A 26,026-nucleotide genomic window follows, 5' to 3' on the forward strand; every position below is an offset into this window, starting at 1 on the left:
AGGGGAAAAGTCACTTTCATACCCTGGTTATTTACTCTGTAGAGTTACTCAGTGAATAGTAAGAAGAATCTGAGGCACAGAAAGTCAGCAAATAAATCACAACTGACAGGTTTTTTATTTCAGTCACACTGTGGTAAATTCAAATAATTCTAATGAAGTCAACTGTGCTGCTCCAGACTGACCCATCGTCACACAGAGTGGGACAATCGCCCTGTTAATTTAACAAAGAGAAAAGATACACTGATATATTTTTGCAGATCTGGTGATATATAACTTACATCCCTCATTAATAGTTTCTATTCAAGGCATTTAATTAGCATTATGATAAAACTAACCAAACTGCCTACAGTGCAACAAACAATCTGAGCTGAGGCTGAGCAGTTAAAGCCCTCTGACAGCTCTGACCGCCCGCAATCCTAATGGCCAGTCTGGCAATTAATGTTTGCTCATTCATCACTACTAATTAACTTCATTGATTTTTAACACTGGGATTTCCACATTAAAGCATGCTGCAAGAAGCACCACATTTGTTATGATATAATATTCAGAGGAAATGAAATAAAAGAAGTGCTGTGTCAGGAGACAAAACCACCATTTAGGCCAGGATGTTAACTTACACCAAAAATTATGCATTGATCTTCAGTGGCTTTTATTTTAACCATCTGCTCTCTTGAAAAGGAAATGGCAACTATTTGTTACATGGACATGAGAGAAAAAAAACAAAGTTTAATGAATGGACTGCAAAGTTGCTTTGCAGGTACACTGCTCTTGCATAAACTCCATCACTTCAATAAAGCCTGAAATCCCCACAGTTCCTGTATTGGAACGACTATGAAGAAGGTAATTAATGTTTTTAAGAAAGGATTTAAAAGGTGTTAAGGTTCTGCATTGGTCAAATGTGTAGGAATGGAGGGGAAGAGAGGGGAGATAAAGATTTTACAGTTTCTCTAACAGGTAACTGAACTTTCCACCATACAAGAAGATAATATAAGAATTACAATATTAATCAGGTGTGGAGACTGAGTCTCTGAAGATACAAAGCCAGTCAAGAAGGAACAAAGTATCAAAAGAAACTAAAGTTACACTGCATTGTTGGACTGACTTGTGCAGGTAGATCAATAGAGCATTGGCAACATATTTCTATGCCAGGAATGTCCACTAAAAGCACATGGTTTCATTGAGCTGGATGTTCTCAATAAAATATAAGCTAAAACAGAGCAAAGAACTGAAGGAAAAAATATCCCACTTATTTCTTTAAAGGGTGTTTGTGATAAAATAATGATCTGGACTGATTCTAGTGGATTAGAGTGGTCCTGCTTGTCACTTGACACTGATTTACTGTATAAACTTGAGCAAATCCTGTTCCCCACAAGTCTCAGGCTTTCCTCCACTTATAAATTTTAAAAATTGCTCTTGAAGATTTTTATTTTTATGAGAAGGAGGAGAGTATTTCTGGGTGCAAATGAGGACATTTTACAGCATAATAAATCATCAATAAACGCAAAAAGAAATTGGGTGAGTTAAAGTTTTGTGTCTGACAGACTTCTAGATCCTTTTCCACAGGCCAGTTACAGATGGTTTGAAGGTGACACCACAGAGCACATAAAAGAAGATACTTTCTCCTGAATTTCAGCTTAAAATACAAGCCAAAGAAGTAGCAAATTCATGGTGCATAGGAGTCAGTGAAGCTCTTCCAAATCTCCCATGAAGGCTGTGCTTAGCTTTCTAAACAGGGAACACAGAAAGAGGATGTGCTGCATACAGAGCAACTCAGTGATAGTGCAGCAGCCATGCAAGGTTTTATGTAAGAATTACATAAAAGCAAACGCATGAAGATCTGCAAGATCAAAAGTTGTTCATTTGTGAAGTAAATGCCCAGTATTGTCTCTCCACTTCCTGCCTCATGCCTTGGGATGACACAATCAACAAGGCTTCCTTTGTGGTTTAAGTTCTGCTTGATTGTACATTAATGCACCAGATAGGACTGAATCATCTGTTCTTGTCTGCAAGTGCTGCTGAGGATTTATAGCTCTACAGAGGGAAGCTACAAGTGATGTGTATGGGCACAGTTGAAAAGAAGAAAGGCAAGGTCATCCACAAACAGCAGGCCTGAAAAAAGGGAGGCAGTAATATTTTAAAGAGAATTAATTATGGAGAAGATATTAATAAATGTATCACAGGGTTTCCATTATATTCTGATCATTCAAACCATTATAAGGCATGGAACAGAAAGGCTTTGGTGTAGGATCACTTGGTGCATAAGTTCAGGAATAATTTCTTTAGTGTCTAAAAACTGTCTCAGTCCCAACCTGCCCCATTCTCAGCTCAGGCTCCAGAATTCCCTGCTGGAGAGGCCTGGGGAGCTGCTGCTTCCAGGCTGGGCTGATGAAGGATGGAGGGGAGCTCTCCACGAAGCAGAGAATGTGTCACAGTAAGAGGAATGTGATCTCATAAATTAATGTCCTTTCAACATACAGAGATGGAGAGATTTTGCAGGAAGCTGCTTTTTATCATATAAAGCTCAGGCAAGCCAAGGGTAGATCAGATCCTGAGCACACAGGTTTTGGATAGAGGGTGTGAAACAAGGATAAACAAACTTCAAGCAGCTTGGTGATGCAGTTGCCATCACTCAGTTAAGATTAAGACCTTGTGATTCTAAAGTTGCATCTTTTGCAAATCTTTTTTGTGGCCTTGGGATTTCTTTATGATTTTGGATGGCTCTGTTTGTGAAGATCTCTCTCAAGGCAGACTCTGTGTGGATCAGAGTTCAGTTCAGGAGTTCACAACTCTTTTCCCTTTGACATTAATTGACTTATGGATCTATTAAAAATAAACACATATTGAAGTGCTTTCCTGTAAACCTACAAATTACAAAGCATTGCCAAGAATCCACCCCAGGAGAGCTCCTCTGTCAGGTTCACACTCCTGTTTCGTTCACTCAGACTGGACAATCCTCAGAACCTGCATGGACTAATCTGAGAATGACTGAGTATCCCCCATTCTGGAAAGGGGAATAATATAATAGATCTAAATAATATAAAATATTCCCCATTTTTAAATGGGGAATAAGACTGAGAATATCTGCTGAAGAAGATAACACAAAAAAGACAGCAGCACACTTTCCTCTGTTGTTTCTCAGTTACACTCCTTCCCATGAGCTGCAGCCTCAGTGTGAATTTCGCCCCAGTGAAGATCCACTAAGTTCCTTCTATCCTTGTTCCATGATAAAAAAACCTCATGGGATATCCTACCTGAAGTCTCATCCCAGTCTCAGGGGTTTATACTGCATCCAGCCTGCTCTAACACAGCCACACGGCTTCATCTATTCCTTTGTTCTCATCAAAGGCATTTTGAGGTGGCTTCCACAGTGAAAAATGGGACAATGGTGCCTCTGACAGACTGGAAAGCAGCAGAGGGTGGGATGAGCCACGCCTGCGAGCTAGAGAGACACAAAACAGGAGATTTTGCCAGTCCTACACAATGTGGTGCATTTGCCCCAGGAAAAAAGATGCTTCCAAACAACCCAGTGCAATCTTTGCTGTGCAATGAACTGAATCGAGATCTGATATTGAATGACATTCCATCAAGAGCAGGAGAAGCAAAGAACTGACTGAGCCAGGCAGGGCGACAGCCTTCTTTGGAAGCACCAAATGTGGTGATTATCAGAGGAGGAGAAAGAGAAGGAGGTGGAGGAGGAGGAGGAGGAGGCAGCTTCCTCCAGCTCAGAATAACACAAGCTGAATATGAAGAGTTCCAGAGAGTTCCCCTGAGCTGTGTCTGTCCAGCCCTGCCTGTCACATTCTTCATGGAACTGTTTGAGGGCACTACAAAACCTCCTGGGGGTGCAGGGGACAGAGAGAGAACTTGAGACTTTAGCACAGCACCATTAGCAGCTTCAAACAAGGAGCTTTTAGTAACCAAAGAAACATTTTCAAGATCTCAGCACAGCTTTGTCATATAAATTAGAGAAATATTCTCCCTATGATCTGAAATGACTTGAAGTTGTCATGGGCAAATTTACCTTTCTCTGCTGCTTGAGAAAAGCACACTGCAGAGGTCATCAGCTCCTCACACAGAAGTTTAGAAGTCTTTAAAACCCAGAAAATTCCTACTCTTTATGGTAAGGTCTTATGTGGTAATTATAACTTTTAGCTACTGGTGTAATTTGGGTTTTTTTATTCTGTTATATGCTTAGAAAAAAGACATGATTTTACATTAATCCTACAACTGAATACTGACCCCAAAATCTACAGGAAACTGCTGATATTCCCATTGCTCTCCTGTGCATTGTACCATCTATAACTAAATATATACCTCCTATGAACAGATTTGTCAGCAATATGGAAAAAATGGCCTTTCTTTAACAAAATAAAGGGAGTGCCATGAAATTGAAACTCCAGCAAATAAAATCTATTGAATAATTTACTTTTTATGTATATGCACACATACAGAGAATTTCTTTTATATATAAATGTAGGTGTATTTCTGTGGAGGAACCAGCCACCAACATATTTCTACCTCCTATTTTCTCCCTAAACTCCCCTGCTCACAGACCCAAGAACAGTCCTTCTAATTACATGAAGAACTTACAAGATTGTAATTTTCCTGAAGATTTCTCTCCCATAACGGAGGATTTCTATTTGAAATATTTCCTAATGATGACTCAAAGTCATCAAGGATCCAGTGCATGGTTCAAAGATAATTTACTCTAAGTTACCCCTACAAAGTATGTCCTCATTTTCAAAAGAAACTGTAAATGATGTAAATCAGAAGTGCTCATCTTGGCAGTCAGTTCTTCCTTTATATCCAAATAACCAGTTGTTTCTTACAAACATGAGGGTCAATGTTACAGTTTGACTGATGTATTTTAAATGACTGAAAAATGTGCTTTTCCATGTTCTGACACCAGACAGATCCATGTACAACTGCTCAAGGAATGTGGTTTTTAATATTGAAGCTGAGGTTTTGAGAGCACCAAGTGGGGTCTTTTCCTCTTGATGTGCTGCTGTATTAAAAGGAATTATGCATGTGAACTTGGCCACAGCAAGAAGAGACCTCATGTCTTGTACTGGGCTGGATTTGATTATCGAGATAAAGTTTGTAATAAAATGAAAGCAGTGTCAGGGGAAAAAAATTGTAACTCCAGAGAAGAGGAAGACCTTCAGCAATTATATGTTTCCACCTGAAATCTTACACCTAAAGCAACTGGAATGGTTCCTTTCTTATTTTTGTCCTAAGTGTTCATTTCCTCTGCACCACTGGAGAATTCAGTGAGGCAATAAAATCACCAAAGTAGACCAGGACAAAATCTAAATTTTAAAGAGCCTTGTAAAGCCTGGGAAGGCTCAGAGTGTGTGGGGCACAAGTACCTGGAAACACAAACAATACAGGAATGTACAAATTCTTTTGATAAACTTACAGGAATAGGCTGGGAATTCATACTAAATAGAGATTAAAATACAAGCTAAAAACCAGAAACAGCTAAAGTGCTTTGTAAGTTCTGTAAGGAAGTGAATTAAGAGGGGCAATGGCAGTGTTTCAGATTAAAATTTGTATATTTTCTGAGACAAAGCCACTTTTACCAGTGGCCAAAACCATGGTCCTTGTATGAGGCACAGCATTTCCTCCAGGTACAGGATGTTCAGGGAGGGATATTTCTGGCTATTTCTAAGTTAGAAGTTATTCAGTTGAAGAACAAAGATTTTGCATTTAATTTGGAGCTGACTGGAAAATGTTATTGAGTTATCTCCTAACCAGATTGAAAATACAGCAGCAAAATCAAATCACGGGATGAGTTTCATGCTCTCTTACAGAAGTGCTTTAAATTTGCTGAAGTTAATGGTGTCTCTGCTGAATTACATCAGCTTTTTAGCTCTAAGAGAACATACTAGTATAAACTAAAGCATTATCAACTTCTTATCAGCAATCTCCTTGTCTCCTCCTGGCTGCAGGGCCAGAGAGGAAGATTTTTGTTTTAGACACAGTTCAGTGAACCAAGCAGACCCCTACACTGTCAAGAAGTCAAAGCTCAAAGTAATAAAAGGCCTGAAATCCTACTAGATTCCTTGATAGTTCTGAAAGTAGGAAACAAAAAATATCCCCAGAAATGATTGCTTTTATTTCCCAGTGTTCTGAAACTTGTGATAATTCTTTCTAATCATAGATCTGTCATCTAGATCATTTCCATCCTATTTTCTGGCCCACAGCTCTGGTGGTGCCAAGCTAAGAGATCCCTGGAAAGCACCTTGGATCTGCCTGTTTACACATGGAATCCCCAAATGCCACTTTTCATGTTACAAATCCTCAACAGTCCCAGTCCAGGTCTGAAACTCTCTCTGATTCAGGCAGTGCCAAAAACTACAGACTCAAGGGCTGGGAATCAGAAAATCTCCACATTTAGAATTCCTCTTTCTGGAGTTCCAGCCAGATGATGAGCAAAGTCTTTACATCTCTGCTTTCCATTATTGGCAAGCACAGGTTTTCCCTGGTATTTATCCTTGTGCTAACTGCCTTCACAGGATTCCATGATAAAACAAGTAGGCTACTGCAGGGATTTGACAAATATGGATGTGTGTACCCCAATCCTGGCACTACTCGAGTCTTGCCAGAAATAGAAAGCCCCTGGCAATGCAATTCTTTAAAAAGTAAATTTGGAAGGAATAAAAAGTGGTAATTAATTGCCCGATATAAATGGCTCTAGACTGAATACAAGCCAGTTTGATTACCTAACAAATAAAATCACCTTCTGAGGTGATAACCCACTTCATAAAGTTGGGCAGAAAAATATTGATTATGAAGTCTTTGCTCTGGTGCACCCCTCCTCCCTGAGAGCTGAATGTCACCCAGGCCATGGCTTGAGCTGAGTTATACAGGCAGAGAGACAAAACCCAGCTAAAGAACACCCACCTCAAAGCTTGGAAGCCTCATGTTTTTCAAGGAGGAAGCAGAGATGCTCCTTCACTTGTGCCTCACAGTGGAATGGGCTATAGGAGAGGGCTGACAAGAAGGGAAAGCCCAGCTCCTGCTGCTAAGGGACTGATTTGATTGTTGCTGCAGGTACTGGAAAAGCAGATGAACAACAAGCCTGTGGGGACTGGGATCTGTGAAAATCACAGAGACACTGAGAGAGGTCTGCTGTCTGTCTCAATAGATTTGTTTTACAAAGATATTTAAATATGAAGTGTTTGGCTTGGGTTTGGCCTTCCTCACCAGCTGAGCTCTCATCTCCCAAATCCTGGGGCACTGTGGCCACGGGAATACCACATGTGTCCAGAACTGTCCCCAGCCAGTGCAGGGTGTCCCACAGGTACAGCCACCCCTCCTGTGTGCTCCCAGAGCATTCCCAGCCAAACAAGTGCTGTAAGAGAACATCTGCCTGCTCCTGCTCTCCTTTCCTGCTAACTTCACCCACATGATCCCCATAAAACCGCTGAGTCTCGAACTTCCAGAGAATGGAATTTGGCTCAATCATTTTCTTTTCTGTTGAACATGTTTTGTTTGATCATAACAAATCAGCCCAGTGTGATGTAAACGAGCTGATCTTAATCAGCAGTGTACTAAATATCCATGTGACATCTGCATACATTGTTGGTTCCTGCCTGCTCTGCATGCACAATTTAATTAGATGAGTAATAAACGTGTCAAATTTATCAATGGTGTAAAACATTTGACTGCAGTGAATTTACGTCCTTGATTTGGATTGTTCACAGATGCCTTATTGTAGCTAACGTGGCTTACCTATTTATGCTAAAAAATTAATAATTATCTTCTTGCTTTTACATTGATTTGCCCAATTTTCCAGGAGGGAGATACAATTAACCACAAATAAGAAAAAAACACCTCAAAGTTGACTGATGAGAAGTTGTTTAAAGACACGCAGTTCAATTAGGCTAAAAGCATTCTTTCTTTGTGGCAACAGCACTTTCCAAATAAAACCCAAACTGCAACTGGAGGAAAGTGAAAACCAAAAGTTGAGAATGGATTTTCCATTATTTCCTCTATTGATTTTGATTGAGCATTATACATAACCAACATAAATTATTTGTTAAATTCTTAAGAAATAAATATATTTTCTCAAAAGCTCTTGACAGAATTTTAAAATGTGAGTCTTAGATACTGAAGTGGCTGTATGTGAATATGTTTAAAACCTGTGCTTAGGTTCCTAAAATGTTCATCCTGGCCACACCAACTGAACAATTCCTTTGAATTGAGTTGGGTTGGAATTAGGCCCAATAAACTTCTCTACTTTCAAAAATCATAACAGATAATAGAATTGACTTGCACCAAAGTTTATTACACAGCCACTGGACACAAATGCACTCAATATAATCAAGTTGCTACTTCTCATATTTTAATTATAGGAAAAGCATTGTGAAAGTCAGACCTCCATTAAAAAAAGGCTGTTTAACAAGACTTAATAATAAAATTTTTATCAATAGGAATATTCAGAATTAACTTTCTGTGTACAAATTAGATTTCAAATAGCAGGTTCATTTCTCTGGTGATCTAATTTAGGTTTTGGTATCAAACAATGTCTCAAACACATAAGAAACCTCCTATGGTAAATTTTCAGCCCTAATGCTTTCCAGCTGGTCTCTAATAACTATTCCTAATTGTACTTGTTAAAAAGTGGATTTATGAATCTCAATTAAACTGGCTTTACTTATGCTGCAGCAATTTTCAGTACCAACCAAGACTATTTCAAGATTAAAAAAAAGTTTTATGTGGATGAAAGAATAATTATGAAAATAAAAAAGAAAATGCCTTTTATACAATTTAATTCTCAGTAATTCTATTTCAATAATCCAAAACAGAAAATACAGCATGTAATAACCATTCTGGGAACTTTGTTCATTCCACGAGTTACAAGGTAGTTTTATTACCAGGATATTCACTTTGCTTCTGTGCCCTACTGTGAGCATAAAGATTTACATCATTCTCAGTGAATCTATTTTAATTTTCTTTGCAAACTTAATATCCTGATTCAGCAAAGTACTGAGATGGAAGCTTACCCTGAGCACACACTGAAGACCCCAGTCAGTGTAAATGTTCCTGGAATTCGTGCAGGGCAGCATCAGCAAACTCATCATTCAGGTGACCCAATCTTCAGCAGGTACCCAGGTACCTTTCATTTAATCATTTTGCTGACCAGTGTCCACAAATGTGGAATAAAAGCTCCAGGACACCCCTGCCAAGCCCTGTGCCCCTCCCACGACTGGCACTGACTCCAATCCCAATCTCACCCACTCTCAGTACAAATAGCCCATGTAAAATTTTCTGTCATCTTCCTGTGAAATGGATTCCTTAGGAGACCCTTCCCATCCCCTCAGCTGTGGGACTTCATAGAATCCTATCAGAGAATCCTGGAACGGTTTGGGTGGGAAGGGACCTTAAATCCCACCCCATTCCACCCCCTGCCATGGGCAGGGACACCTTCCACTCTCCCAGGGTGATCCAAACCCTGTCCAACCTGGCTTTGGACACTCCCAGGGATCCAGGGGCAGCCACAGCTTCTTTGGGCCACCTGTTGGTAAATGTGACTCTGTGCTTGCCATGCCATGTCAATGGCAAAGCAAAACTTCCACAGTTTGATAGGACAAAAAAATATATGTGACATAAATAGTTTTAGACAAAAATACCCCATCTATGGGCAGAAACTGCTGCTACAAACACATTTTTTTGTTATAGCCTCCTCCAACTTTCCCAGATGGTCAGGTAGTGGCTATTCCTTGGGAGTCACCGTATGTTCTAAAATTAGTGATTCACATCTCTGACTAACACTCAGATCTCTGAAAAATGCCCAGGAAATCAGAGCTGGAGACCAAGACCCTCCTGTACCAGAGGGAAAAACAGGTTCTTCCATGGCAAATTCTGAAATCCAAAGTCATTATCCCCAATGGAATAGCGACAACCATTCTCCTGGAGCACCACTGGCAGTCAAGACCAGGGACTGGGCTGGTTGATTCCTGCACATTTCTATTCCTTGTGAGGCTGAATATAGATACAAGAATGTTATTTTTACTACTTTGCAACACTGTCTGTTGTTGCAGCCAAACACTTTGGCTTGAACATTTGACTTTAGATATGTGTTAAGCTATGCACAATAAATTCTCATCCAAAAGAAAGAGAAATACAGGAGCAGACACAAGGTAAGCTCTGGGCACAGTAGAGTTAACACAGACCTGCTGTCCACTCCATGTTTTCCTTAAAAGCTGCTGTGAAAAAATCCAATTTCTCCCCAGAAGTATCATGATTGAAAGCAGCAACTTGAAAACAGCAATATTTTTATGGGCTCCTGTGAAGAGGATTCTCCAGTGCTCAGTAGGGTGAATCCAACCTTCTCAAAAACACTGATCCCATTATTCAGTTTTGGTAATTAAAATGTTTTCTAAATGATTGTTCCCCAGCAGGAGGAAATTGATTAATTTTAATGCATTATTGTATTTTAGCATGGAACAACGTTGTCTTTTTATTCCTCTCCTCTTGTTCCCACCATTTGCAGATGAATTATTTAGATGTGAAGATTTGTCTACTCTGTTTGACGTGAAGCTTTAGGGAGCAAGTGGAGAAACCCAAGGAGTGCCTCATCATTTGCAAATTCAATTTCTTTCTATTTGGATATTGATTAGCACAGCACATATCATGAAGAAGTGGCTTGACTAAGGGAACATTAATGTGACTTTAACACAATTTACATATTTAGAAATGCATTTAGGAGTTCCATTATATGCTGCTTTTTAAAACAACTTGTTTCATTTTGCGGGATAGTTTGAGTTTTATTTTGGTTTCTAAATTAGGCAACAGAATCTTATTTAATTCAAATACATTTTAATGACACTGAGTAGCTTTTACCAGCACAGTGCCTCTTTATTTAGGTCCAAATTCTGAGTCCTTTGAAATACACTCATTAACTTCAGCTGTTTTTCAGTGAGGCTGTTAATGACTTACAAGTGTTAGAAAAGCTGAAGCGACAGACACCTGGACAGCTGACATCAAACACTGGTTCAAAACCAGATCCTGTCCCAGCTAAGGAAAGATATGTGTGTATCTCACAGTTCTACCACAGCAAGCAATATTTTAAATAATTAGAATTATTTTGTGTTTGTGTTCATCTTCTGTAGCATTTTGAGAAGAATCGATGCTGCCACAGATAACCTAATAGTTTCTTGAAACAGTGTTTCTCCTGCTCACAATTTTTTTTATGAAAGCTTCTACTTGATTAGAAATAAAAAGGGAAATCCAATATGATTTTATCAGAGAAAAAAATGTTTGTTTACATATCCAGTTCTATTTTCAAGAAGTCTTCAGATAGCTGAGAAAACAATCAGATCTTCTGGCATGAAATTATGATCATCCACTTGCATAAAATACAGCAACAAACTGGAACAGAACTACTTGGCGTTGGACTTAGCAGCAACTGGCAGCAGTCACCTCCATAAAATTAAGAGAAATGAGCAGAGCAGACTGATCTATAGCTAATGCAGGACTAATTTGCCTAGGGATGCCTACAGTGCTCCCAAGAACTTTGCACAGGATCTTGGAGCACTCTACAAATACTTTAAGATTAAAAAAATATCAGGAGCATTAGTATGCCCAGAAAATAGAAGGCACTGGTATTAGAGGCAGCCTTTGAAAAAGCCAAGAACAGGTTTCTCCTTTCCTGATCCTGTAATACATTACTTTTTCTGGCAGTAGATTTATCAAATAAACAACATTTGCCATAACATTTATTACTTAATATCAAATTTACTAAAGTGCTGAAGGGTCTCAAGCAGAATGAAGGCCTCTATATTTTATGTAAAGACACCCAAAGAAGCTGTGTCCTTAAATACTCACTGTCCTCCATATCTCTGAAAAGTCTCATCCTCAAAGAACACCAGGTTTCAGTGCAGTTGAATATCTCAGCTTCCAGCACTTCCCACCATCATGGACTTGGTTTCAAACTCAGTTTGAGAGAGGCTTTAAACAATCAAAAGTGTTGTCTTTCATACAGCAAATTTATAAGGTGTGTTAAACACACCAGTGAGCAACACAGGATATATTGATGGCTTACAATGCATAGATTGAAGTCTTGTGTGCAGTTGAAAATATTGCAGTAGGAAGGGGAATGGCATGAAGACCACCTTATCCTATTTCCAAACACTTCAGTTTCTCATGCCTTGCAATAATTAGCTTTAGCTAGACAAGAATTTTTTGTTCCTTATTAATTCCTACATAATGAATGACAAGCTACCATGCTAATGTAAGAAAATACTTGCATCAAAGTATTTTTTTTTCTTGTATGACAGGCAACATGAAGCACCAGACTTCTTTGAATTCCTGCACAGATGTCCAAGATTTTAGCTGGGAAGAGAGTCCAACTGGCAGCTAGGGGTTCAGTGTGAAGCACAAACACTCCAGCACTGCTCTCTCCTGGGTGGGTCAGATGGCCTGAACAGGGACCACATCTGCTCAAACATCTTTCTCCCTGTGGCTGGAGCATTTACCTGAAGTGACACAACTTTTTAAGGCTGCATTCCTCACACTGCTCACCAGGATGATTCAGGAGAGCAGATGTGCTCACCCTCTCACACAAGTCAAGCTCATCCCTCCCTCCTAACAGGGCTATTTTTATACACACTGACTTGCACCATTTCTTCTCTAGAGCTCCAATGCAGGACTGAAGACTTCACAGCACTTTTTATTTTTGCCATCCAGTGCAATAAATAAGTGGTATGCAAGCACCATGGAATATGGGAAGAAGATGCTTTTAAAAAAGTTACTTTTCTGTAAAGAGAGTCAAAGCTCTCAGGAACATGGGGGGATTCTTGGGCTGCCCTGTGCAGAGTCAGATTTCAATTATCCTTGTGGGTCCCTTCCAATTCCGGATATTCTACAGTTCCATGGTTCCCAAATGAGTTCACCGAAGCAAATCCAACATTAATCCAGGAACTGTGCTGCCTGCTGGCAATGACAAATCCAAGCAGTGGCCAAACTGAGCCCATGTTCCATCAGCAGGAGGAAGAGCAGCACGGACACACCAGTCCTCCCCTCTCTGGGTGCTGCTTCGAGCACAGTTCAGCAGCACAGAACAATCAGAGCCCAACAGTTCATATCCCTTTGGCTAAACACACCAGGCTGTGTCACCAACATTTACATCCCAGCAGCTCTTCTGCAAGCTCAGGGTATTCCCCTTCAGCAGTCTGCTCATTGCTGGGCTGTGTGTGAACACCAGAGCCTATTTCATTTAGAGTACCTGTGCAAACATGTTTCTCTTACAAAAGTCAACAGAACTATGAGTTTATATTCAGCTTCCAGTGCACATTATTTTAAGTAGATCTCCTGCCTTTCAATGCCTGCATGCAAAAGAAAACCCCAGCCTTAGCTCTGCACTACAAGGGGAACACAGACCCTAAAATTCTCCTCTGCTTAATGCTCTGCCAAGCTGTCCCTCAAGTGGGAAACTTAATCTTCAAGAAAGCCTAAAGGAAGGCTGGGGAGGGAAAGGCAAAAGACAATAAAAATTGCAGGACAATAAGAGAACAGAGGAAAAACCCATTTGCAAAAAATTGGGAGGATGCTTGGATTATCTGGAAACCATCAGTGTCAAATTCTGGACACTACTCAGTGCAGCAGCATCCTGCTAATTATTTATCCCTCTGTCAAGCAAAAGGCTTTTGCACACCACACACAGGTCTGATTCTTCACATTCTCAACTCAGTGATTTCTGAGTGAGCCTTTAATCTGTTGCTGAACTTTATTTAGCTGTCTCTTTGTCCTTTCTTGTTTATTTTCTTAAATGTGTTTATTTTTCTCGCTTTTTTCTATATGTAAGTGACTTTCTATGTCCTTCCTACCCACACACCTCTGCCATTGCCTTTCTGTTTAACATTGTTTGCCCCTCATTCAGAGTTCCCACATCTTTTGCATCTTACAGATCAGAGCAAGAGGAACAAGCTCAGTTTCCAGGCTGGGCTCAGATCATCCACAAACAATCCCACGGAACATATTTTGAGAAATAAATTTCACTTACATCTTCATGAGCCAGAGTGGTACAATATAAATCAAAATAGAGTAAGAAAAATAAAACTTCCCTAGATTCCTGTGGATTGGAATGGATGTAGCATCTGCCTCAACTGTTAAGAACACCTACTGCATTCACTCATTTGCTACCTTCTGACCACAAGCAGCAGATGGTATTTTGTCATTGCACAGACCTCAGTTCCCATAAATCACAATTTCTGCCCTGCAGAATTCATAACTCAGTGCTGGGTAACAAGTGGATGGGTCCTCTCCTGCAACAGGCACTGCAAATGAGTATCCTTCCATGTGCAGCTCACAAATCTTTCTCTATGTTTGACCACTAGTATTTAATATAAATGAATATTTTGTAAATATAATTCACCACTCTTCTCATTTTGGTGACATTCCCAGTAGCCTTCACTGCACAAATTCCATCTAATCAATCCTCAATTACTATTAACACATCCTATGGGCTACTGATGTCTTCCCTGTCTAACACGTAAAACATAACTTAAGACACAATAATGGCACTAAAGAATCCAACCCAAAAGGACTTCCTACTCACCACCATCAAGGAAAACTGATTTGTTGGAGTATTTAATTTTCAAGTATTTTGCAGTGTTCTGGCAAAGTTATTACCAGCAGTTCTAGTCAGTGACTGCAGTTACTGTACTTTGCTCCTCAAAACAAGTTCTACATAATTCAGTGCAATGACATTCCCAGCTGAAAGATTACCTTGATTAGTTAAGGTTACATCCAAAAATCATCAGGGAAAGTTTACAAAAACACAGCAAAACCATTGTTCCTTGTTGGTCCATGCTCACCTCTGTAACACTACAGCTACCAAAACTCATCACAGCAAAAATGAAGCTCAGAGTTACAAATGATAATTCTCAAATTTGTTCATTCATTCATTTACCATAAGGTTTTAGTCCTTCTTTACAAGTAAAATGAAAACTAGGCATTATTATGAAGGATGGGATCCATCTCACCAAATGGAAATACAAAAGTTGGATGCCTGACCTGGTCTGCTCAGAAGCAGCCGATTGCCAAGGACTACCTTGAGCTCCATGGAGGAAATGGGCAGATGTCATGTCCAGAAACTCATCCTAAAGGTGACATCCCCTGCCAAAACAAGCCCCCAAAAGTACAATCCTTTGAAGATAAATACAAGCATAGAATTCCTCTCTCCTTGGAGTTTCAGGCCATGACTGGTCACATGGTGTTTGGTGAAAACATTGCATGAGAACACCAAAAAGTTAATTTTTTGAGTCTTGAATTGTGTCTATAAAATAACTGACTGGTCCTGTTTGGTTGATAAAATGCCTGTGTGGGATATGCAAGGAAAAAGAAATTAGAAGTGGAGAAGAGGAGAAGAACATTGCTGCATTAGACATTTTTCCTCACTTTGAGGAATGGTAGGTGTTATGACTCTAATGGTTTTGATTTGCCATACCCATTTTAATACACAGAAGTTAATACAAGTTCAAATTAATCAGTCAGCACTTCTTTAAAATTATATTTACAGCTTGTGCATTTAAATGAAGGCAAACAGAAGCAAAATTTATGCTATAATAAAGTATCATTGTTTTAATTCTTTAATAGAATTAAGCTAGCTGTGGCAAGTAGATAAAAGCCCTTTGAATAGTGAAACACTGCTGCAGTTTGTCTTGTTAAGGCTCCTGCTTCTAAGAATATTTATGGTTTTCCTGTTCCTCGAGATCCATAAATGACACAGCAGGTCAATGAGACAGTTTCCATCTCAGTCTGGATTTTTGCATCCAGAACTAGAGGATAATTCAGTCTCCATCCCCAGCCTCTCTCTTTCCACTGATAACAAAGGTTTAATACAGGACTTCATCCTGAGAAACGAATTCCACACCTTGTCCTAACCCCACGACTTGGCCAGGGCTGTGGAATGAAAATGAAAGCAGCATTTCCTGGTGCATTCAGAGAGCAGGAATCAGCCCCAGCACACAGGGGGCAGGGGCACTGCTCTGGAGTGACTGCTGTCAGTAGGTACCAGACTGTGATGCACAACTCATGTGACACTCTGAGTGTCAGAGAAGTCACCTCCCAGTGTCCTGTGCTGTGCCAACAGACTGTTGGCTGCTAAATGACTTTACATTCTTCTTTATTTTTCTGCAGAGCTTATTTTAGAAAGGTTGTATATCAATCTGGAAAGTGCTGTGAACATGATGTTATCATTATGGTACCATATGCCAGTTGACTACTTACAAATCATCCATGCTTCCTTCACTTGGTAGATTTTAAAAGCATGATAAAGAACTTGATTCTCCTCATGCTTACACTGGATTTATATCAGTGCACCTCCGTGTTTTATACTGGTAAAAAAATATTTGTATCAAAATCTCTACAAAGCTTTAAAGGCTCTTAAAACAGCAATGTCCAAACAATATTTTTTACTATTCAGGTAATTGTCTCAAAACCAGATGTGAGTGTTGAAGACTCAAACATATAAAAAAGTAGGATATGCCCCCAAAACACCTTATCCATCGTTATAATCCACAGAAATAGGTTATATCCTCTAACTAAAGAGCTTTAAAGCTGTTTATTTACCTTCCTGGTTTGGCCCCTTTAAGGAGGCCACTGTGAATTCCAATACTCCACCTGATCATTTCTCTATAGCTTTTTCCTGCTATCTGTGTTCCAGAGAAATCAGATTTTCATGTGTTCACAACACTCCATAAACCTTGCAAAAAATTATGTTTTGTAAGACTTGTGATAAAGTGAGAGTTTAGCAAAAGTCTAGATCTTAACAAGGAATCCAAGATAAAAAGGCTAAGGAAAACTTAGCTGCATATCTGAGCTTAGGAGAACCTGGAACTATTTCCACTTATATTTACCAATTAAATATCAAAAGAATAAAAACCAAAACAAACCAAGCAAAAAAACCCAAAACAAACCAACACAAACATGTTCACAAATTCCTCACTTGGGCAACCTTTCAGCTGTCATATTCTGGAAAGATTTATGGTGCCTTTTTGACCCTTTAAAGTATTTTTCAGAGTGACTATTAGCCCTTATAAAATGTTTTTGGTGAAAAAAAATAGAAAATTAATTGTGTGAAGTTAGTTCACAGAACTATTTTCACTCAGCTACTCTCTCTTACTCCTCCTCCAGGCAGAGCACATGTTCAGCAGTGAATCTCATTTCAGCCTCATGCCTATTCATCCATTCATTCATTAGCCTTTGTTCTCAGGCTGGTTCCAGGAGAAATTCTCAGGGCTAGTTCTTACTGCAAAGGGAAAAGTGAGCCCTAAAGTTCTGCTCTTGTTTGCAGTCTGGTGTGAGTTGGGTGAGTTCTTCATTCCTGCTGCATTTCTCTGAGTGGGCTAAGTGGTGACCTTCATCTTGTACCTCCCTGCCTCACTCAGAAAGAAGCTTTCATACAAATTTCAGTAGTTTCTCCTTAGAGCAGCAGCCAGACTGGAGAAACTGCCTGGAGGGCTGAGCTCTATGGGTCAGATACAAGTGTTTGTAAACACTCTCATCCTGGAGAATTCTGCACTTGTTTTTGGTCATCCTGACCAAATGACTCAGATTCTCTGGGCTGCAGCCCACTCTCACAGCTACTGAGTCTGATCTTCACAGCAGTGTGGGATATTGTCTCTTCATGCATGTGGTACTTTATCTGTAATTCATAAGGTAAGGGTCACATTCTACAAACTCTTAAACAGAATTCCTCCTCTCTACCTGCGCACATTGACTGGTGTCAGTCAAGTGACACATCACATCCAATCACAGCATTCACAGAGAAGTATCATATGGATTCTTCTGGCAATCTCAAACTGCTTTTATCTGTGATTTTCCTCCTCTGACAGTGGCTCTTTTAATTTTCTACAAGCTTTTTCATCTCTCTCTCCTTAACATACAGAACTTCCCCACTGAGGTTTCAATCAGTTTTGTGCAAAGGGATGTATGGGTGGCACTGGCAGCATGGTCAGTTTGCAGGGCATAGAACAATGAGGGGGAATTTTTTTCTATCTTTTCCATCAACATCTGAACAAGCCTTTCTAAGGGTAACTCATTTATTCCCAATGGTAACTATTTTTTTGATGCAGGGTTTTATATATTAGCCATTTTTTGTAATATGTGAGGTAGTCAGGGCAGGACACCATAGCTTAACAGGGATCCCAAGTACTATTTGAGATGCATGAGGAGAACCAAGATATCTGCATTGGACACCAGATCCAATGTGGATCTCCCAGAACAAGGGAATTCTGGTGGAGCAGCAACTGGAAACCAGGCAGGATACCCTAGGGAATGTAAGGAGATTGTGAGACCTGAATCCTATAGGCATCTACAGTCCATCACCATCCCTGAAAAAATTCCCAGGGACTTTGGCTTTGAATTGGCAACAGACTCTGCCTCTTTCAGCCTCACAGGTTCCTTTGCATGGGTAGGCAAGAGGGAAGTGCCTCCTGTGTCTCGCAGAACTCCTCTGCAAGATGCAACCAGAAGAGGCATTTTTGGGTAAGATGACAATAGGACAATGCATGTGTAAATAGGTAATTCAGACCCAAAGGGGACCAAAGTGACGATGGTTTGGGGCAGCCCACCACTCTCGATGTCCCTGGGAGCACACAAAGGCCAAAGGCAAGCACACATGCTGCAATAAGAAAAAGGTAAAAACCAGTGCAGGCACCATGCTCCACACCCCCCAGTGCCTGCAGCCCCCAGGTTTTGAGAAGACTTACGGCTTTTATATAAAGTAACTGTGAACTCTGTAAAGTCTCCGTTTAAATTCCTGACCCAGAGATTTGCACAGCAGTACTGCAAAAAGTAGTAATTACATAGAAGCTTTTTAATATGCAATGGTATGCAGCACTTCACTTTTTAAGCTGAACAACCAAAGTAGTATCATAAATATTATATTTAAATAGTAACCTAAACCACATGGTTTTAAAAACAATAACCAAGCACATGCTTTGCAGGAACACAGAATTAGAAATGATTTCACATACAAGGATAAAAGGTTTGCAAGAATTGTGATCACGCTACAGAAAAATAGTTTATGCAGGCTGTACTCAAAGGTATTTTCACAGTTCCAATATAATTAACTGTTTTCAGTGATTTATAGTTTTGCCGTATGCATTTGCTTAAATATTAATTCTGCTGCCTGGTGTTTAAAGCACGATGGATTGTTCAAAGTGAAAATGGCTGAGTGCCCCATTCACAGTAAATGTGGGATTTTTAACAGGGACTGTTGGCTTCTGTTTGATTCTTTGGACAATTAATTTATATTTAATTTTTAAAAACAAGAGATCAAATGAGGCCTTTCTCATAAGTAAAAAGCTGGAGCAACGTAATGCAGCTTAATATTTTGTATTTAACACCAGCCAATTTGGGTTTTTTAACTAAAATTACAAAATTTGATACAGTAGGTAGCTGGGAGTGAGCGCAAATAAAGACAACACTGAGACCTTGTTTTGAAAAACAGATCATGGCCATGTGACCATTTTCAGTGTTTCATACATCAAAACTCTTTCACTATAAAACTTTTTCAATTGGGTAACAAATTTACTCAGGTATCTACAAGAAGCAGCAATAAAACTGAACTCAAGAGTATGAACACTGAAGAAACCTCCGGAGGTTGTTACTGAGAAATAAGAACTCGTGTGCTTGCCTTGAAACTGATTTTGCAAACATATTTCACACATGCTTATTAGCATTTATTAACCTCATCAAAGACAGTTTCAGGTGTCCCACACCAACTTTAAGAGACTCCAGAGCAGGGCCCAAGAACATCAATTTTTGTTCATAAACAAGAACAGATCTGCGCTCTGTAAAAGACTGGCTAAAATCCAACCCTGCGATGAGGCTGTTCAGTCGGTTTGATCACCTTTATTTAGCAGCACTACAGCCAAGGCAAAACACCTGAAGGAATCCATCCAGCAGGCACTACTCTGAGGAGGAAAATTGTGGGATTTAATAACAAAGTAAACATGACAGGAAGGTCCAAACAGCAAGGGGGACAGCAAAGGTCTGGATGGACTCTAGGAGATGTCTAAGCATGGAAAGGATTCTGACTGAGACTTGGATATCCCAGGATAAATCTTCTCAGAATTCCTTAGCCCAGTGAAGTGAAATTGAGACATAAAGTCCAGTCATCTAACTTGAGATTTCTATTAGCAAAATACGGGAGTGAGCATGACAAGGGGCGGGATCTCCCCCATCTGACAGGTCGTGGAAGTCAGACAGGCTGCTAATTTATGTGTTCCACACTTAAGCTCTAAGTCGGGGGTAATAAAGACACGAACCGTTCCTGTCAGTTAACGCTGGACTTTCCTCCTGCTGGGGGGGAGGACGAGCTAAACCCAGCGTGCAATGATCACAGGGGCTGGAGATTTAAATAACAGGGAGGGACGGCTGCCTTGGTTTCCTAACTATTGATGCTCTCCCCACATTTCTGGATCAATCAGACGCTTGCACTGAGTAACCGGCACCAGATAAACACAGCCACCAGAACTGTGCGCTGTCCCTGCGGACCGCAGCTCAGCGCTGGATTTGGGAGCTGATGTCCTGACACTCCCAAACTTCTCTCTTTGTTAGGAACCATCTGGCAGCGCGGCCAGAGTCCTGCCTAGGCAAAATTAGGCAATGTTTGGCAGCAGCGAGTAGCACCAGTGAGAGTGAGATTCCACCCCCTTCCCAGGCTCTAGAAACGCAAGGTGTTGCTTACACACTGCATCCTACAACTTCTCCCTACCCTGAACACCTTCTCCGACCAGGAGCCCCGGCAGGTACAGATATGGGAAGCCACTACAATCCGAGCCGCGAGGAGCCAGCCCGAGTCCACTCGCCCGCGCCGCGCAGCAGCCCGCGGACGGGGACACGAGGGGACCAAATCCGTCTCCTGCAACCAGAAGAAAGTTCGTGCCGATACAACACCCCAGTAAACCACACGGGGGGCAGAAAGCGGCTTCTGAGAGAAGCGCTGATAGGGGAGAGTCCTAATAAAGCCGTAAGATCTCACCCACGCACACATCTCCTAGCTCAGCACTTCCAAAAGCACCAACGAGAATGCAAAGATTGAGGGAAGGGACTGGAGAGAGACTGCCTCCCCCCGGCTCGTCCTAGCTGCCTGGGCAGTTCCAGGAGGAGCAGGACAGGGGCTTCGTCCCTCTCAGCCGAGGGTGCAGAGGATGCTCCTTTGCCCCGCAGCAGCGCCAGGAACAAACGGGGTGTGCGGGCCGCAGCTGCGGGCACGGGGCTCCGGTGTCGCGTCCCCGGCAGCGCCCAGAGCTTGTCCCGACTCGCGCTTACCTCGGTGGGACCCGGGACCGGCTCCGGAGGGGCTGCGGCGAGAGGCGGCGGCGGGAGGCGGCCAGCGGAGCCCGGGCAGCCTCGGCAGAGCCGGGGCCGCTCGCACCGGGGCACGGTGCCGGTGCCGCTGCCCAGGACGGGCTGGCGATGCTGCTGCGGGGGACTCCGGACGCCTCTTTGGCTCTGTTAGGAAAGTTACCGCGGCCACACGACCCACCTTAAACCCGCCTCCCCGCAGGACCCGGGGGAGGGGGAAGGAAGAGGAGGGCGGGAGGAGACGGGGGTGGGGGCTCGGAGCCGTTCTTTTCGCGGCGCAGAACCAAGTCACAGCAGCATCTCTCGGGCAGTCGCTCCGGGATGCAGGGCTGGGCGCACCAGCGCATCCCCGGCTCTCTCAGGCGCTGGGCTGAGGCCGCGCTCCGCTCCCCTCCCCCTGGATTCTCGCTTTGACGTGCGGTACCAGCTTCAGAGCGCAGAAACTTTCCCGTTTCCTGCGGCGCTGACGCTGATTTTTGGCTTATTCTTTTGGTGATGGTTGGTTTGGCATCTCGTTATTTATTTAACCGTTTGTTGTTTCGGGGAAGGGGGACCTAGTCCCGATGCCTTGGGCTTTGTGTATGTGTTTTGGGGTTTTTTTCTCTGCCCGATTCAATTAAAATACATTTAATAGCCTAGAAGGACAAAGAATCAGACTGCCACCCCGGCATCCCCAGGTTGCCGCCCGAACATGTGGGAATGAGGAAGCAAACTATAGCCGAGGCAGAAACACTTGGTGGCTCGGCAGAGGCAGGAGATGGGGGGAAGCGCGGCTCCCTGCCTGCTGCGGCTGAAACACCGCGATCTCCCGAGCAGAGAGCTCTCAGACTCCGCGGATGTGCTTAGAGGGAGATCATGCAAACTTCTGGACCCATTTCAAGGTGCCGGGTTTGCGAGCAGTGGCACGCACGCAGCTGGAGGAGCGGGCACACACGGGCAGGCACACGCAGCTCGCAGTGCCTAAAGCAGCCCCCGAACGGGGAGACGCTGGCTCGAGCTGATACCACGCCAGGTTCAGGGGATGCTAATGGGGAAAAGCGCCGTGGAAAATTTACCTCTTCTCTAGCATCCTCTACCGTCCAGAGCATCTGCCCTTTCACTGTCACATCGCCTGCATCGCTGCTGCTTTCGGGTGGCTCAGTGCCATTGCATGCTCAGAGAGGCATCAGCCAGGGAACGCATCACACACCCCACGGTTGTCATTTTCTTCCTGAAAGATGTACCAGAAGTTACAAATGCATAATGATTAAAATCATTAGACCAAAAGGCTTATGACAGGTGATTTGAACAGCTGCACTAACTTAGCTCATAGCCAGCAATCTTATGCTTGCACAGGCTCTTCAAGATGAAATGCTCTACTTGTGTTATGTACTATTACTGATTATATTCTAATTAGAATAACAATGTTGGCTGTGATCCTGCTTTTTTAACATCTCACTATGTATGAAACACAAGAGCAAGTCCCTTTTTGATAATAGACCAAAATGATTAATAGAACTCTTTTTTCCACCGTAGCCACACGATGAATCCCCACATTGTACAGTATTTTCTGTCCATATGAGGCTGCCAAAATCCTTTGTCCTGCACTGTGTGTTTCTTGGTCACGTGCCAGGGCATGACTGCAGGTGATGGCAATATTTCAAAAAGGACATAGTTTGGGCCAGGTTTGGTACATTGGCTCCATAAGGGACTCCCTGTGACCTCCCAGCCTCCCAGAAAAGTCCTTCACTCCAGCACTGCCTTTGTGCCCCCAGGTGCCCAGCCTTGCCTTGCCTTGCTGTGCTGGTTTGCAGCATTCCCAAGAGCTTGCAGCAGTGCCCTGAGCCAGGGCAGTGGAGGATCCCTGGGTGCTGGAGTGGCTGCTGGAGAGATTCCTCCTTCCCCACCAGTTCTGCTCCCTCCCTGGCTCCACGAGCTATTTTTCTTCATTATCCATGGCTAAGGCAACCTAAGCAGGTTTTGCAGCAGTACTGGTGCCTGAGGTGAATTCCTATCTTTGTCCACCTGTTTTAAATTATTTTTTACCAAAATCTTAATGATGAATATCAATAATAAATTAGTGATCGTGTTTATTTATTAAATTATTTTCAATATTTAATATAATTCAATAGATCAAATTTGAACTTGATTTATTGAATAAATAAAGATAATTAGGTTTTGTTGTTTGTCTAAGAATATTAAAAACCACCAGTTGCTCTATACTGATGGCGTTGTTTAGAACTCAGTTTTGTCACCAGTTTCCATTTGGAGAACTCTTGGCATCCCTGATTTTGCTTTTTAAATGGTAAGAAATGCACAGAGACTAAACCAGACTGCTTAAAATGAGTTGGGCAAGCCTGCTGCGACAATTTTCTTTCTTTGTCTTTCAGTGTTCCCTGTAAAACTTTCCAAAGAAGTGGCCTGTCAAACTATGACTGCTCTGGACACCAATGAAACTCAAGATATTACATTCTGCTCCACGACTTTTGACAGATATTTGAGGCAAAGCATTCAGCCCCACTCTACTTGCTCATATAAAATCCCATCCAGCTCAGTAATTTCCCATGGAAAGTTCTGGCATTCTCTGCACCATGGTTGTCTGCTTGCAGGGGTGTAGATGTCAGTAAATGCCAATGAATGTGGCTATGGATGTTTCTCCATTTGAGGGTGACTACTGGAATACTCATTTCCTCTTGGTGTCTATTTAAATGCAACCCCCTTCTAAAAGACATTCAGTACAAACAGCACTAGATTGCAGCACACTGGTTCTAGTCCAGTGCTTCTGTCTTTAAAATGTGTAGTTTACAAAAAAAGATATAAAAAGACAGTTTGGCTTCTTTCTTATTATTGTTGACTCAATGAGTCTAGACTAGAGTTATAACTCTGTAAACTCCAGCTGAATCTTCAAGCTTAGCCAGATTCTTTCATAAATCAGAATGAGTTGCTGAAATTCTGAAGACAAAATAACTCTCAGTTATAAGTGCACAGCTTCAGTTTGGTGAAATGATATCTGGTTATCCCCAGGAAACCTAAGCACCAACATGAAAATGAGAATAGATTTTTTTTAAAAAGGAGGAAAAAAAAAAAAAAAAGCAGGAGTGTATTACAAGAGTGACTCTGCACAGAAAACTGCTTAATAATTCTGCTGATAAAGTGTGAGCCAGAGAAGAATTCATTTCCCTCTCCCAGAGCTCAGCTGGGGTGACAGGAGTTTAAAGAAGAGCAGCTCTTTCATAAAGGTGAGCAGGTATGTCCTTCACACAAACAACAGGAGTTTGAAAACACTGAAGTCACTGCGAGCTTTGCCGTTGACTTTTGGGGAGGCAGAATTTTACCCTTTGAAAAGATCTGCTGAGTAAAAACAGCCACTTGTACACGTTTTCTCTTCAAAGTCCATTCACCTTTCAAGAGCATTTTGCTGCTTTCATTTGCTTGCTTCTACATGTCCAATTCAAAACTAGTTCCTCTCCACGTTTTCATTTTCCATGTGTTCTTTTTGCTTAAAAGGGAAATTTGGCCTCAGAAAACAACAGCAAACTGAATCCTGCTAGTGTTTGTAAAAGCAGAAGTTATCAACACTGGAAAATTATTATACTGTTAATATTAAAGCCCAAGAAATTAAATATGCATCATTTGTGTCTGAATGAACAATTACTATCGAAAATAATGCTTGAAAAAGAAAAACAAAGCTTTTCAGACATAACATGAATTTTAACTTGGTTTTTTTTAGAAAACCAATCAGGGTTTTAGTTTATGCATCATTCTGTTCCCCACAATAATACTCTGTCTGTGCAATCAGTGATGATAAATGGTACATAATTGTAAACTTGATATTGGTTTTCAATATTGAATTCATCATCCTGTCCTCTTAACACATATTAAATACTTTAAAGAATTTATGTATTTGTTTGATTTATCTGTGATTTTTTTCCGATATGTAAAATTTATTAGTTTTCTAGTTTTTGAGGAACTAAGAGTAGACAACATCATTAATAACACTGAATAATAGTGTTGGCCTCATTTATGCCTGACTCCCTTCTACCAATATAAAGTGTCCAAATCAAATACAAACATATTAGTTGTAGGCAGTGTAGAAAATACAGTCTGAACTAGAGCCAGTCCTGCACAGGTTTTGTTTGACTTTCCCAATCCATCCCTGATCTCTCCAAATAAGGATAGAAAGAATAAATAATTAATTTAACTTTTCCCACATGATGGACCCATCACAAATATGAAGATTCACTCAAATTGTCCCAGTGCTCTTCAAGAACAAGTAATGAAAATATGATCAGAAAACATTAATCCTGCATTACAGTAGCAAAATATACAGGAATTGTTCATCTAATTCAAACAGACACTAAGCATTTAGGGCCTGCTTCAATCATGTCAATTGTTTTTTTCATTAACAGAGCTTTTAAGTCTGCTCCCCAATCCTAATAAAAAGGACACTCGGAATGAGTTAAGAACTGGCCAGTGACCAAGTGGTTTGTGTAAATCTTGACCTACAGGAAGTCAAATTCCACTCTTAATCCTGTGTGTATGACCATCATTCTTAGTGCCTGCTATTTCTCTTAATCATGGTTTCTGCAACTGCTCCAGGGCATGACATTATTTTCTGCTTAGAATGATGTAAATTTAAAAATAAACAAAGGATTTGGTAAGGCTGAAGCAAATAATTATGCAATGATGCAAATGAAGCCATAGCCTTCATTCAGCTGAA

General features: G+C 41.3%; 1 protein-coding gene across 6 annotated transcripts in view; it reads right to left on the reverse strand.

Moving 5' to 3' along the window:
* The window catches only part of MEGF11 (multiple EGF like domains 11), a 253,689-nt gene extending 231,698 nt beyond the window's left edge, over window positions 1–21,991 (reverse strand). For 3 of the 6 annotated variants that reach the window (XR_004498864.1, XR_004498863.1, XM_033516905.1), the window contains exon 1: window positions 21,292–21,990. The gene's annotated coding sequence lies outside the window, so the exon portion shown is untranslated. Of the gene's footprint in view, window positions 1–21,291 lie in introns of all 6 variants that reach the window. The other 3 variants (XM_033516902.1, XM_033516901.1, XM_033516903.1) reach the window with 2 other exon arrangements.
* Between the last annotated feature and the right edge of the window lie 4,035 nt (window positions 21,992–26,026).

This window comes from Parus major, chromosome 10, assembly GCF_001522545.3.
Source record: "Parus major isolate Abel chromosome 10, Parus_major1.1, whole genome shotgun sequence".
Lineage (NCBI taxonomy): Eukaryota > Metazoa > Chordata > Aves > Passeriformes > Paridae > Parus > Parus major.